This window comes from Mytilus californianus, unplaced genomic scaffold (assembly GCF_021869535.1).
Source record: "Mytilus californianus isolate M0D057914Y unplaced genomic scaffold, xbMytCali1.0.p SCAF_5, whole genome shotgun sequence".
In the NCBI taxonomy this organism is placed as follows: Eukaryota; Metazoa; Mollusca; class Bivalvia; order Mytilida; family Mytilidae; genus Mytilus; species Mytilus californianus.
Window position 1 is genome coordinate 15,949,467 of NW_026262701.1, and position 13,051 is coordinate 15,962,517.

General features: G+C 32.8%; 1 long non-coding RNA gene across 2 annotated transcripts; it reads right to left on the minus strand.

Moving 5' to 3' along the window:
- Positions 1-151: 151 nt before the first annotated feature.
- LOC127701111 (uncharacterized) lies at positions 152-12,864 on the minus strand. 2 transcript variants are annotated; one of them, XR_007981817.1, is made up of 5 exons: positions 12,734-12,864; positions 11,681-11,772; positions 10,365-10,531; positions 3,990-4,108; positions 152-519 (listed from the first exon to the last, which is right to left on the minus strand). It is a non-coding gene; the product is annotated as an uncharacterized LOC127701111 (long non-coding RNA). The 2 variants fall into 2 exon arrangements; XR_007981818.1 differs by lacking the exon at positions 12,734-12,864 and adding an exon at positions 12,101-12,125.
- Between the last annotated feature and the right edge of the window lie 187 nt (positions 12,865-13,051).

Below are 13,051 nucleotides of genomic sequence, written 5' to 3' on the forward strand. Positions count from 1 at the left end.
ACAACCATTTCCTTCTTATTTCATATATCTATTTCAGTTTTTCATTTTAACACCAATCTTAAGGTTAAGGCAAAAAGAAAACAAATGTTGACAAACAACAGGCATATACCATTAGAAGATCCCAAAGTTTGGCTGCACAATAAACTAAAAATTCTTGTTATTTCAAATATTTATATAAAAATCAGTTTAAAACATGCATTTTCCATTTTTAGACTGTAATTGTCATGTTGGCACAATAATTTGAATTTGAATTGTATTATATTCTGAGAGTACTTGTGGTTGAAAAAATATACACGATATTTAATTCCATGTGTTTTAGATTTCTTGAATACACCACTCCCATATAATGACTACATGTCTGTTAGTAATGTTAAGAGTTCTCTCCTGCATGTAATTGCTGTAATTGCTATTTGTACCCAAGGCTTCCTTCATACATTTGCACTTATCCTTCTAAGATGTTGCTTGAATGATAAAATCCTGTAATACATTATCAGCCATCAGACTCTTGGAATACAGTTGCTGTAATAAAAAAAATAAACTGTAATCACAGAGATATGTCTCGCTTTTAAGTAATTTCGATAATGCAAATGTTGAAATTAAAATAGCAACACTTTAAGATGTAAGATTTGCAAATATTCAAAGTCAATGAACCATGACTAAAGGTACATGGCTAAACAATCTCCATGGAAATTAGATGTGCCAATGCTAATACAACGCATACCAAATACCATTGACTTATCATAAGTAGTTCCCTTTAAAAACCTAAACACAAACTAATACATGTAAACTAAGAAAATTTTAAAGTCAATAAACGATAACTGAGGGGCAGGGCCAAATAATCTTCATGGAAATGAGATATGCCAATGCGTATTTAACTGCATACCAATTATCATGAACTTACCACTAGTAGTTCCCCATAAACTGACCTAGTCACTAACTAATACATGAAAACTAAGCAAAAATTTAAAAGTCAATAGACCATGACTGAGAGGGTGGGGCCAAATAATCTCCATGGAAATGAGATATGCCAATGCTTATACAACTGCATACCAATCATAATTAACTTATCACTAGTGGTTCTCCATAAACTGACCTAATCACAAACTAATACATGAAGACTAAGCAAGAATTTCAAATTAAGTCAATAAACCATAACTGAGGGGGCGGGGCCAAATAATCTCCATGGTAATGAGATGTGCCAATACTAATACAACTGCATACCAAATATCTTCGACTTACTACTTGTGGTTCACTATAAACTAGACCTAATCACAAACTAATACATTGTTGACGCCGCTGTCGTCACCAACGCCAGAAACAGCATACCTATGCCTCGCTTTTTGACTCTGTCAAGCGAGACAAAAACAGCATATATTTTTTGTAAAACATACATCAAATATTGGATTACCAATCAGGCAAAAAATGATAACATCAATTTAATCTCCAATGATTTACCAAACTTACATATATATATATATATATATATATATATATATCGTGTGAACAACTGGAGTGGAATATAATAGTTGTTGTTTATCATATTTATTTTTCGTTTAATGTCTTTTACGTAAATTGGAATAGTATTACATCTGTAATTTCAGGACCTTTTATAGCTTGCTAGATGCAGTATCAGTTTTGCTCATTGTTGAAAGCTGTTCATACAGTGATCTATAGTTGCTAACATTCAGTCATTTGGACTCTGGTGGATAGTTGTCTCATTGGCAATAATACTACATATTCTCATTTTTATCAACATAAATTACCGTAATAATGAAAACTAACTCTATTCATGCATGTGTACTACACATTACATGTATATATAATATATACTAGAATACTCCGGGACATCATGGTGTTGTGACTGAAGCAAAGTACCGTAGCCTTATTTTTAGCCTGAATTTTAAGATTTTTCGTTTTGTCATCTATTAATGTCATGCTGGTCATTAGGTGCACAGTTTTCTCTGCTTTCAAAATCTTTCTTTTTGAACCCTTGGACCCAGAACTTGTTAATTATCTGTAGTAATAATTATGTGGAAAACAAATGGGCCTGGAATGGTGTAATTTTTAATCAACACCATTGTCCTATATATATAAGTTATAAATAAAGTTGAATTCTTTGAATCGTCATTTTTATGTCATGCCGGCTCACAAATTGGACCTTGTTATTTAAGTATTATAGATCTAGATTACTAAGTGCTTGTAGAAACACAATTCCTCATTTTTCAAGCCCCTTTCTTACATGTCTTAACCTCATTTAAATTACAATACCAACTAAAAGCTCCAAGGAGCCTGTGTCGCTCACCTGATATTTTTTTTATTTTACAATTGATGCATGAAATAATGCAACCGATATACTTTTGCTTTAGTTTCAAAGATATGTCAAAAACTGCATTTTTCCCCCTATGTTCTATTTTTAAACTAGATACCCTAATGCTTATTATGGCCAAGTTTGGTTAAATTTGTCTCAGTTGTTTCAGGAAAAGACTTTTGTAAAAGATTACAAAAATTTACGAAAAAATTGTTAAATTTGACTTTAAAGTGCAATAACTCCTTATGGGGTCAATTGACCATTTTGATCCTGTTGACTTATTTGTGAATCTTATTTTGCTGAACATTATTGCTGTTTACAGTTTATCTCTATTATAATGTTCAAGATAATAACCAATAAATTGCTTTGCCGAGCGCAGCTGGATATGACCACAGAGGTCCAACCCTGAACAGTTGGGGCAAATATGGACACAATATTCGCGCTTGATACAGGTCTGAATTTGGATTGCAATTCAATATTTGACACATAATAGGTTTCTGACACAGAATAACTGTAGTCAAAGAACTTTGAATTGGTTATATGATTTCAATTTATATTCAAAATTTTGCTTTTGTGTAATACACTATGCTGTTGCGAATTGACCTCCATCCCCTTTTAAAAAAAAAAATAAATTTGAAGGATTTTCTTTTTGATTTTGATTTCTGAAATCTTGAGGAGAAAAAATTGTCCCCCCCCCCCTTTTTCCAAAAAAAAAATCTTTCCCTCAGTTATGGTCATAATTTCAATTCAAATTTCCAAGAAGTATTTGAATCACCTCCCTTACACTGTAATTTGTACTTAAGTAATTGTCCATTAACCAGGACACCCTTGTTTTTTCTCACTTTTTTGCCCCCAATTCCTAAATGGTTTGAGCCATAACCCCCAAAGCCAATCCTAACCATCCCTTTGTGGTATGGAAACTTGTAGTATAATTTCAGAGAGATCCATACACTGTTCCACAAGTTATTGTCATGAAACTAGAAAAATGCTTATTTGGGCCCCTAATTCCTAAACTGTTGGGACCATAACCCCCAAAATCAATCCCAACCTTCCTTTTGTGGTTATAAACCTTATGTTTAAATTTCATAGATTTCTATTTACTAATACTAAAGTTATTGTCCGGAAACCAAGTGTCGTTGGGCGACGACGACGACAACGTGATACCAATAATTTTTTGTGGTCATATAAAAATTGAAAAAAAATTCTTAAAATTACCAATTCAGGGGCAGCAACCCAACAACGGGTTGTCTGATGCGTCTGAAAATTCAACAGAGATAGATATTCACCTGATGAACATTTTTACCCCATGTCAGATTTGCTCTAAATGCTTTGGTTTCAAAGATAGAAGCCAAAAACTGCATTTTACCCCCATGTTCTATTTTTAGCAATATTGGCCATCTTGGTTGATGGCCAGGGTCAACGGATACATTTTTTAAACTAGATACCCTAAGGATGATTTAGGCCAAGTTTGGTTTTATTTTGCCCAATAGTTTCAGAGAAGATTTTTGTAAAAGTTAACGGACGACGACAGACGCCAAGTGATGAGAAAATGATGCAATTAACAGCAAAAGTAGGCGAGACACTGGGTTCTGCGGAACCCTTACGATTTTTTTAAAATTGCCTTGGAATTCAGTATTTTTGTTATACCATTTGGAAATTAAATACTGTAACAAATACATACCAGTTACATTTATATATACTGTAGCTATAGGATCTCCTCAATATCTAATCCTGTTGTTAATTTCATTTAAACATATAATGTATATAGCTTCCCTTCCACTTATATCTGAGGAGCTAATTCTGAAAATTAAAATTCCTGTGATTATCATATAAAATCTTAACCTGATGCAGTCTGCTTTCCAATAAGAATAAATTAGGAATACAGTTATCCCTTGGCAAAGAGAGAGAAAACAAGTGATATTTTTATATTATAACCAATACTGCACATGGTAATTGGAACATCACTAGTTTTCTGTATTGGATTGTTACTCACTTTGTCAGGATCTTTTACAGCTGACTATATACTGTAGAAACATTAATTTTCGTGGGGTTAAAATCTGTGGTTTTGTCTCTTTACAAGATTTCATGGGGATTTAATTTCGTGGTTTCCAGTAAATGGAAGTGATATTATATGTAGGTTAAATTTTCGTGGATATATTCTTTCCACGAAATAAACGAAATTAAATCCTCCACGAAAATTTCTGCTTTTACAGTAGTATGGTTTTGTTCATTGTTGAAAGTCATACAGTGACCTAAATTTTTTTACATCCTCTTTGACTAATGGAATGTTTTCTCATTGACATTCCTACCATACATTGTAAGACCTTATTTATAAAATACTAAAAATCTGTGACAATAACACTTTATTAATTAAATAAGGTAATCTGATCAACATTATGAAGCAATTTTCAAAACACTCTGTCATTGTCTGACAGCCATCAAAGTAATTTTAACTTCTATGACAATGTACAATGATGTATATATATGTGCAAGGCTCAAAACTAAGTATTACAACTAAATTCATACATATATCCATATACATTTACAAGATACTTAAAAAATCAGTGAGACTGATGCATAAAATGTAGGTAAAAAAAAATACTTTTGTTGGATCCTGCATCATAATTATTACAAGTTAATGAAGGCAAGTCATAATCATTGAGTACATGTACATTATATTTGAACTTAAAGTAAAGGATAATCTGATTATTCTCTAATCAGTAATGAAGCCACACAACACTGTGTGATAACAGTGACATACAAGTCTCCCATAGATGCACATACTATTATTTTAGGTCTTTTGTATATATATGTTTAAGGTCACTTAGAATTGCCCACTCCAGTCATGCTTCAGTGATTCCCTATATAATCAACCAAATTTTTACCACAAAAGGGGGGCCGCCCCCCCCTGGATCTGCCTATGGTAAAATCAAGTTTAATGAAGGCCAAGCTTAAAATACAATACAGTTATCTACTTTCTAATGCAGCATATTAAAATAAATACCATTTAACAAATATTTTGCATTGTCTTTAGCAACTAAACAATGTGACGTCATATGCGTACTCATGATGTCAAACATAAAATTCTAGAAGTACATTTTATTTATACCTTTCGTACGCTTCAGAATGGTTTCAAAGTTGACAAAAAAAATGGAGGACCTTTCACTGGACTGAAAATTTCAAATAGTCCAGGACCTTTCATTTTTTAATGCAAATTTTAACCCCTGCATGTAGACCAATTTGAAAACCTGGCCCAAAATAAATAGACAGCTGCACCATGAGCACATGATACACCAATCGCTTATTCAAAGAATAAAGTTCAATAACTTTTCAATGTCATAATCAGACATTCATGAAAAACTAAAGGGAGGTTATCTTAATAGATATAAACCAGTCACCAAAGTTTCATGATAACTGCTCAAAGCATTGTCTGAAATATGAAAATCCCCCTTTTTATACGACCGCAAAAAATTTTTGCAGTCGTATATTGGTATGACGTTGGCGGCGTCGTCCGAAGACACATTGGTTTTCGCACTCTAACTTTAGTTTAAGTGAATGGATCTCTATGAAATTTTACCATAAGGTTCAATACCACAAAAGGAAGGTTGGGATTGATTTTGGGGGTTATGGTACCAACAGTTAAGGAATTAGGGGCCATAAAGGGGCCAAAAATAAGCATTTTTGTAACTTCCAGACATAACTTGTGTGTTAGTGTATGGATCTCTCTGACATTGTACCACAAGGTTCCATATCACAAAGGGAAAGCTGGAATTGAGTTTTGGAGGTAATTGCCCAAAACGTTTAGGAATAAGGGGCCAAAAATAAGCATGTTTCTAGTTTCCAGACAATAACTTGTGTTCAGGTGTATGGATCTCTCTGAAATTGTACCACAAGGTTCCATATCACACAGGAAATGCTGGGATTGATTTTGGGGGTAATTGCCTCAAAATATTAGGAATTAGGGGCCCAAAAAGGGGCAAAAAACAAGCACTTTTCTAGTTTCAAGATAATAACTTGTGTGTAAGTGTATGGATCTTTCTGAAATTGTACTACAAGGTTCCATATCACAAAGGGAAAGCTGGAATTGAGTTTGGGGGTAATTGCCCAAAACGTTTAGGAATAAGGGGCCAAAAAGGGGCCAAAAATAAGCATTTTTCTAGTTTCCAGACAATAACTTGTGTTCAAGTGTATGGATCTCTCTGAAATTGTACTGCAAGGTACCATACCACAAAGGGAAGGCTGGGATTGAGTTTGGGGGTGATAAATCATAAGGGGGTTCAAAAAATTTGGGGGGGGGGATTTTTTTTTTTTTCCTTTTTTTTCTTCTTTTCCTTCTTTTTTTCTTTTAAAATTTTCAATTTTAAGTTGGTTATTTCTGTTTTATATTTAAAAGCAAATAATAATGATATGGTAGGAGATACACACCAAACAGGATGTGTAAATTATTATAAAATAAGTATTGTTCAATAGCAAGAAATTTTCAATTGCACAGTATTGCACAATAGCAAGAAATCTTCAATTGCACAGTATTGCGCAATAGCAAGAAATCTTCAATTGCACAGTATTGTGCAATAGCAAGAAATATCCAATAGCACAATATTGCGCAATAGCAAGAAATTGTCAATTGTACAGTATTGGGCAATAGCAAGAAATATTCAATTGCACAGTATTGTGCAAAAGAAGATACTTCGTATAAATTGCTTATTTCTTGACCAATTTCAATGGGGTTTTATTCTTGAATTCTTGGGGTTCTTTAATATGCTGATTCTAACCGTGTATTAAGTTTTTGGATTTTGGGCCCCGTTTTTAAATTGGTCCACATTGAGGTCCAAAGGGTCCAAAATTAAACTTTGTTTGATTTCATCAAAAATTGAATTATTGGGGTTCTTTGATATGCTGAATCTAACCGTGTATTTAGATTCTTAATTTTTGGTTCTGTTTTCAAATTGGTCTACATTAAGGTCCAAAGGGTCCAAAATTAAACTAAGTTTGATTTTAACAAAAATTGAATTCTTAGGGTTCTTTGATATGCTGAATCTAAACATGTATTTAGATTTTTGATTATGGGCCCAGTTTTCAAGTTGGTCCAAATCGGGGTCCAAAATTAAACTTTGTTTGATTTCAACAAAAATTGAATATATGGGGTTCTTTGATATGCTGAATCTAACCATGTATTTAGATTTTTGATTTTTGGGCCCCATTATCAACTTTGTCCACATTGAGGTCAAAAGGGTCCAAAATTAAACTTTGTTTGATTTCATCAAAAATTGAATTCTTGGGGTTCTTTGATATGCTGAATCTAACCATGTATTTAGATTTTGGATATTGGACCATAATAGTTGAATGTCCAATTTAAAATTTTTAAGTCCTTAGACCACATTCATTCTGTGTCAGAAACCTATGCTGTGTCAAATATTTAATCACAATCCAAATTTAGAGCTGTATCAAGCTTGAATGTTGTGTCCATACTTGCCCCAACTGTTCAGGGTTCGACCTCTGCGGTCGTATCAAGCTGCGCCCTGCGGAGCATTTTATTTATGAATAAAATCACATAACTCTGAAACATAAAATCTAAAATTAATAAAAACCAAAAGGGAGCTTATGACAATAAATATAAACAATTCATCAAAGTTTTATGAAAACTGCTGTAAGCATTTTTGAGTTATTGTCTGAAAACTGGAAAATCTCCCTTTTTTAAATGAATATAACCCCACAACTTGGAAACATAAAATCTTAAATTTATAAAAATCGAAAGGGAGCTCATGTCAATAGATACAAACAAGTCACAAAAGTTTCTTGCCATTTGGTGAACACATTTTGAGTTATTGTCCAAAAACTGGAAAATCCCCATTTAAAGTTTTTTAATGTTTTTTGGATATCAACAACTTTGTCAAACATACATGGAATTTTGACATGGAATTAGTTATATCTGCACACAAGAACACACATTTGTATGTGTTTTTTCTGCATAAACATGTAATTCATAATTTATTAAAACTTCCGACATAGTCCCATTGTGCATCTCTTTTTTATGCCCTTGTCGTAACGGAGGGGGCATCAAGTTTTACACTTGTCTGTCTGTACATCCTTGCATACTTGCATTGAGAAATAGGTTTTATACCCTTTTGATATATTGAATATTTTGACATTACACAGTCATACTTTTCTTAAGACTGCATAAAATGACAAACTGTGAAACATTGTTACACTAAATCTATTGAATGTAAACTGATAGATATTTTAGTTTGGGAAAACATGTTTTTTGCACCTTTTTTATTATAAGACCTATTGATGAATCCAGTCCTTTTTGGCTGATTTTGAAAGTTGGTTCTTATGTTGTTTGCTGTCTGCCATTACTGTATGTAGTTTATATTTTTCATCCTTGTAGGTTACTTTATGGTATTGATTTTGTTCATTGTTTAAGGCTGTACATTGACCAGTAAATGTTTACATCTTTGTCCTTTGGTCTATTAATTGATAGTTGTCACATTGAGGATCATACCTCATCTTTTTATATTTATATGCTAGGTCATTGAAAAAGCTCCAAGGATACAACATAATTTAATTGTTATATATTTGCAAATTCATTCTGATAATGCAAAAACATAAATTGATTGACTTTTTTTCTTATTTTAATGTCCAGAGGCAAATATTTTATGTATTCTAAACGAGAACAACTTATCATGATCAATTAATAAAAAGAGGGACGAAAGATACCAGAGGGACAGTCAAACTCATAGATCGAAAACAAACTGACAACGTCATGGCCAAAAATAAAAAGACAAACAGACAAATAATAGTACAGATGACACAACATAGAAAACTAAAGACTAAGCAACACGAACCCCACCAAAAACTGGGGGTGATCTCAGGTGCTCCGGAAGGGAAGGCAGATCCTGCTCCACATGTGGCTCCCGTCGTGTTGCTTATGTTATTACAAATCCGGTAAATAGTCTAATTCGGTAAGTCACATTCGTGAAAAGGGAAGGGTATTGTAGTTACGACATAAGGAACATTAATAATATAGGCCAGTCTGACAATGCTTGTTTTAGACCCTTTTTGGTCTTTAATTCCTGAATGGTTTGGGCAAATACCCCCAAAATGAAACTTAACCTTCTACTTGTGGTACAATTTCATAGCAATTAAAATACTTATAAACAAGTTATTGTCCTGAATTTAGAAAAATGCTTGATTTGGGCCTCTTTTGGCCCCTAATTCCTACACTGGTTGAACCATGACGCCAAAAATAATCCCAACCTTCCTTTTGTGGTATTGAACCTTTAAATCTAATTTCATAGACATTCATACACTTAAACAAGTTATTGTCCGGAAACCAAATGTCTTCGACGAGTTGATAGCAATATACGACCTCAAAACTTTTTTGCTGTAGTATACAATATGGTTGTTCTTTTAAGCATTTTCATAAATAATCTAAAAGAAATGTAGACCTGTTTGGGATTGCTTGCAATGCAATTTTCATTACATTAAACAATATATATTTCCACGGAATAACTTCTGTAAACCTAAATTTTAATAGCACTTACTTTCTAACTCATACATTTCAAAGTGACATTATTCCTGTATAAATTGCCAAATAAACGGATCACCGATGTAATAATAAATCTTAATTATAAATTTAATACTAAACAGAAAACAATGAACTTGCGGAAAAGATGGTATACCGCCAACAAAAGGTGCAAAGGTTTTATTTCTTGGTTTCCTTAAACTGACCTCATCATGAATATCAACAATTTTTTTACGACTATGCCTCTATTGAAAACAGCATGCCTAAGTCACAGCTTCATAACTGTTGTGGCTAGACAAAAAAGAACAAGCGATTAAGAGAGCTTTGAATGCAATTTTCTATAAAAATGACCTGTAAAAAAAATAAATTTGTCACTTCTAACATGGATAATTTTCGAACTTGCCCACAACATTACAAGAATCAAACTTTAAACTCTTTGACCTCAAACTTTTAAAAAAATCTTCGAAACTGCATGTACAGAGCCTGACAAGAAAAAATTATTCAAACATAGTTATCATTTTCATTATATACCTCTCATCACAAAATTATTCATTGACTACTGCTCCTCATATCCACATAAATCAATAGGACAATCTATGACTCCACTATATAATCTGGAAAGCAATACCTCAAATGAATTCTGTCCTGTTGCTTAGCTTCTCCTACTTCTCAAAGTAATTGTACTTTCGTTGAAAAAGCTAAAATAAATAATGTTTAATAAAATGAAGTTATAATACAATGTATCTGCCAAAATTGCCTTTAATATTTTGATCTGGCAAAATTGGCTTACTTTGATCTTTTAAAACTAGACCAACAAACTTTCCCTGAAAAAAAAATGACTACAAAAAAGTATTTAATCATTTTATTAATGTTCTAATCCATCATATAAATTCCATATGACCCTTGAATGAAGGGATGAACAAAAGTGATTACATGTACAGTATATATTACAGGATCTCTGAATCTGTCAAGATTTATAATGCCAATCTTTGCGGATTAAGTTATTAATAATCATGATACTTTGAAATTTTAAGTCATTCAAAGTTGTTTAAATTACACCAAAAGTTGGACTATTTTATATAAGGTAGTATCTGAGAAATGGACTAAACCAGGCAAGGTTTGGTGGTAAATACATTGTACATGTACAATGTACTTTGTTTTTGGCTTTGAACTAGGTGTTAGTAACTGGGAGTACTCTCAGATCTGAACTTGGTCTTTTTTGTTGTGGGGATGTGTAAGTACCCACCACGTCTTGTGTGTGGTTTTGTTAGATGTCTTTCTACTTTGTATAGATCTGACGAGTTAAGCCCTTTTCACATCAATATACCAGGTTAGGAGGTGGGTTCGGCACCACAAACTACTAGTCTAGCCCCACCCCATCCTGTACATATTTGTATGTATGTGCCTGTCCCATGTCAGGAGCCTGTAATTCAGTGGTTCAGTTTGTTGTTTGTTGCTGTGTATCATATTTTGTTTTTTTTGTTCTTTGTTTTGTATATAAATTAGTCTGCTAGTTTTCTTGTTTGAATTATTTTACAAATTTGTCATTTTCATTTGGGGTCTTTTATAGCTGACTATATGGTATGAGGTTTGCTCATTGTTGAAGGATGTACAGTGACCTCTAGTTGTTAACTTTGATGTCATTTGATCTCCGATGGAGAGTTGTCTTTTCTCATTAGTGTAAACAAGATTTTATTTTGAAAATAATTAGGTTATTTAAACATTACAATATGACAGTTTTATTAGGATTGGAAAACAAGTGAATTTTCACGGACTTTTACCAATTCCTCTCTTTTCTCATTGGCAATCATACCACATTTTCTTATTTTTATATTTACATTACGTACATGTAAAGTAGATCTTTCATCTTCTGGAGGTGTCCGATTCCTAAGTACATGTACAACAGGGGGCCCTAATTAACAGCATGATTTTGAGTCGGCTAAAAAACAATCGGATAGATTATGATACAATTAACAGGTTTCTTTGCAATTATTTTGCAAATAACTAAGCTAATGCAAGAATAAAGTTATTTTCCAATAAATACATAAATTAAATAATAGTAAATAATGAATCTACAATTATATTTTAAGAAGTGAAACATCATTTAAATTCAATAAATATCATATATTAAATTTCAATTTTTTTTTTAATTCTGGGTAGATAAGTTTTCATTTTTTTAAAGTACATGTAGGGCGAGTTGGTAGACCTTTATCTGTTTATAATATATTTATTATATATTATCATGATTATATTCATTTGGATTTTACCCAAGTTAGGCAAGTTGCCACTGTTGGCAGGAGTACATTGTATATTTAACCTTTTCACAAGTGGGGCGATTTTTTTTTAATGTGGGGCAAGCAAGTTGGTATGAAGGGAGCTACCACTTGATTTGGTGGAGGGGGGGGGGCTAGGATGAAAATGTTATGAACAGTTATCCTGCATTGTTTTTAGTTGCAATATCTGTCCTGACAGTTTATTATTCATTCTTTTCGGTCCTGGCTTTTATTTTTTTACTCAAAACTCCTGTCCCGCATTTTTTCAAATTCCGTCAAAGCCCCCTCTCCCATAAAAATCAAATGGTAGCTCCCTAAACAAGAGTGGAGCGATTTTAAAATAATGGGGCGTTTTGCCAATTGCAATGGGGCGAGTTGACTTGCTTCCGTTTTTGCCAATCTTTGACTGATTTTCGGGTTTATACATGCATGACATGGATAAAGTCAAATGGTTTTTCGTGAAAAGTATAGCACTAACATCCTCCTAAAAATGCGCATGATTATATTTACATTTCATTGCACTTTCCAAGTACAATAAGTTGGTACGTAATCCATCAAAACGAAACACTTTCGTTGCGTTGACTTTCGTTCCCCGGATTCAGTTAATCGACAATGTAAGTTACTAACCCATTTCAATATATCTGTTTATAATAACTTTTTATCCATCAGTTTGAAAAATCAAAGGTCTTTGTATCAACTATCTGACTATCTTTGTCCATTCTTTTAAAACATGAATTCAGCAGCAGACGAGCGTCCATGGATTTGCGTCATTGTATAAAAACGACAACGGTGAAAAGATTTCCGGGTTTCCGTATTCGACGTGCCAAGCTTTCGTACGTTTACGTATATATATGAGAGTTAGTCTGGAATCAAGAATGGGGATTTAAATAAGGACACAAAAAAAATATATAGATAGTTGAAAAGCAAAAATATAGAAAGAAGGAT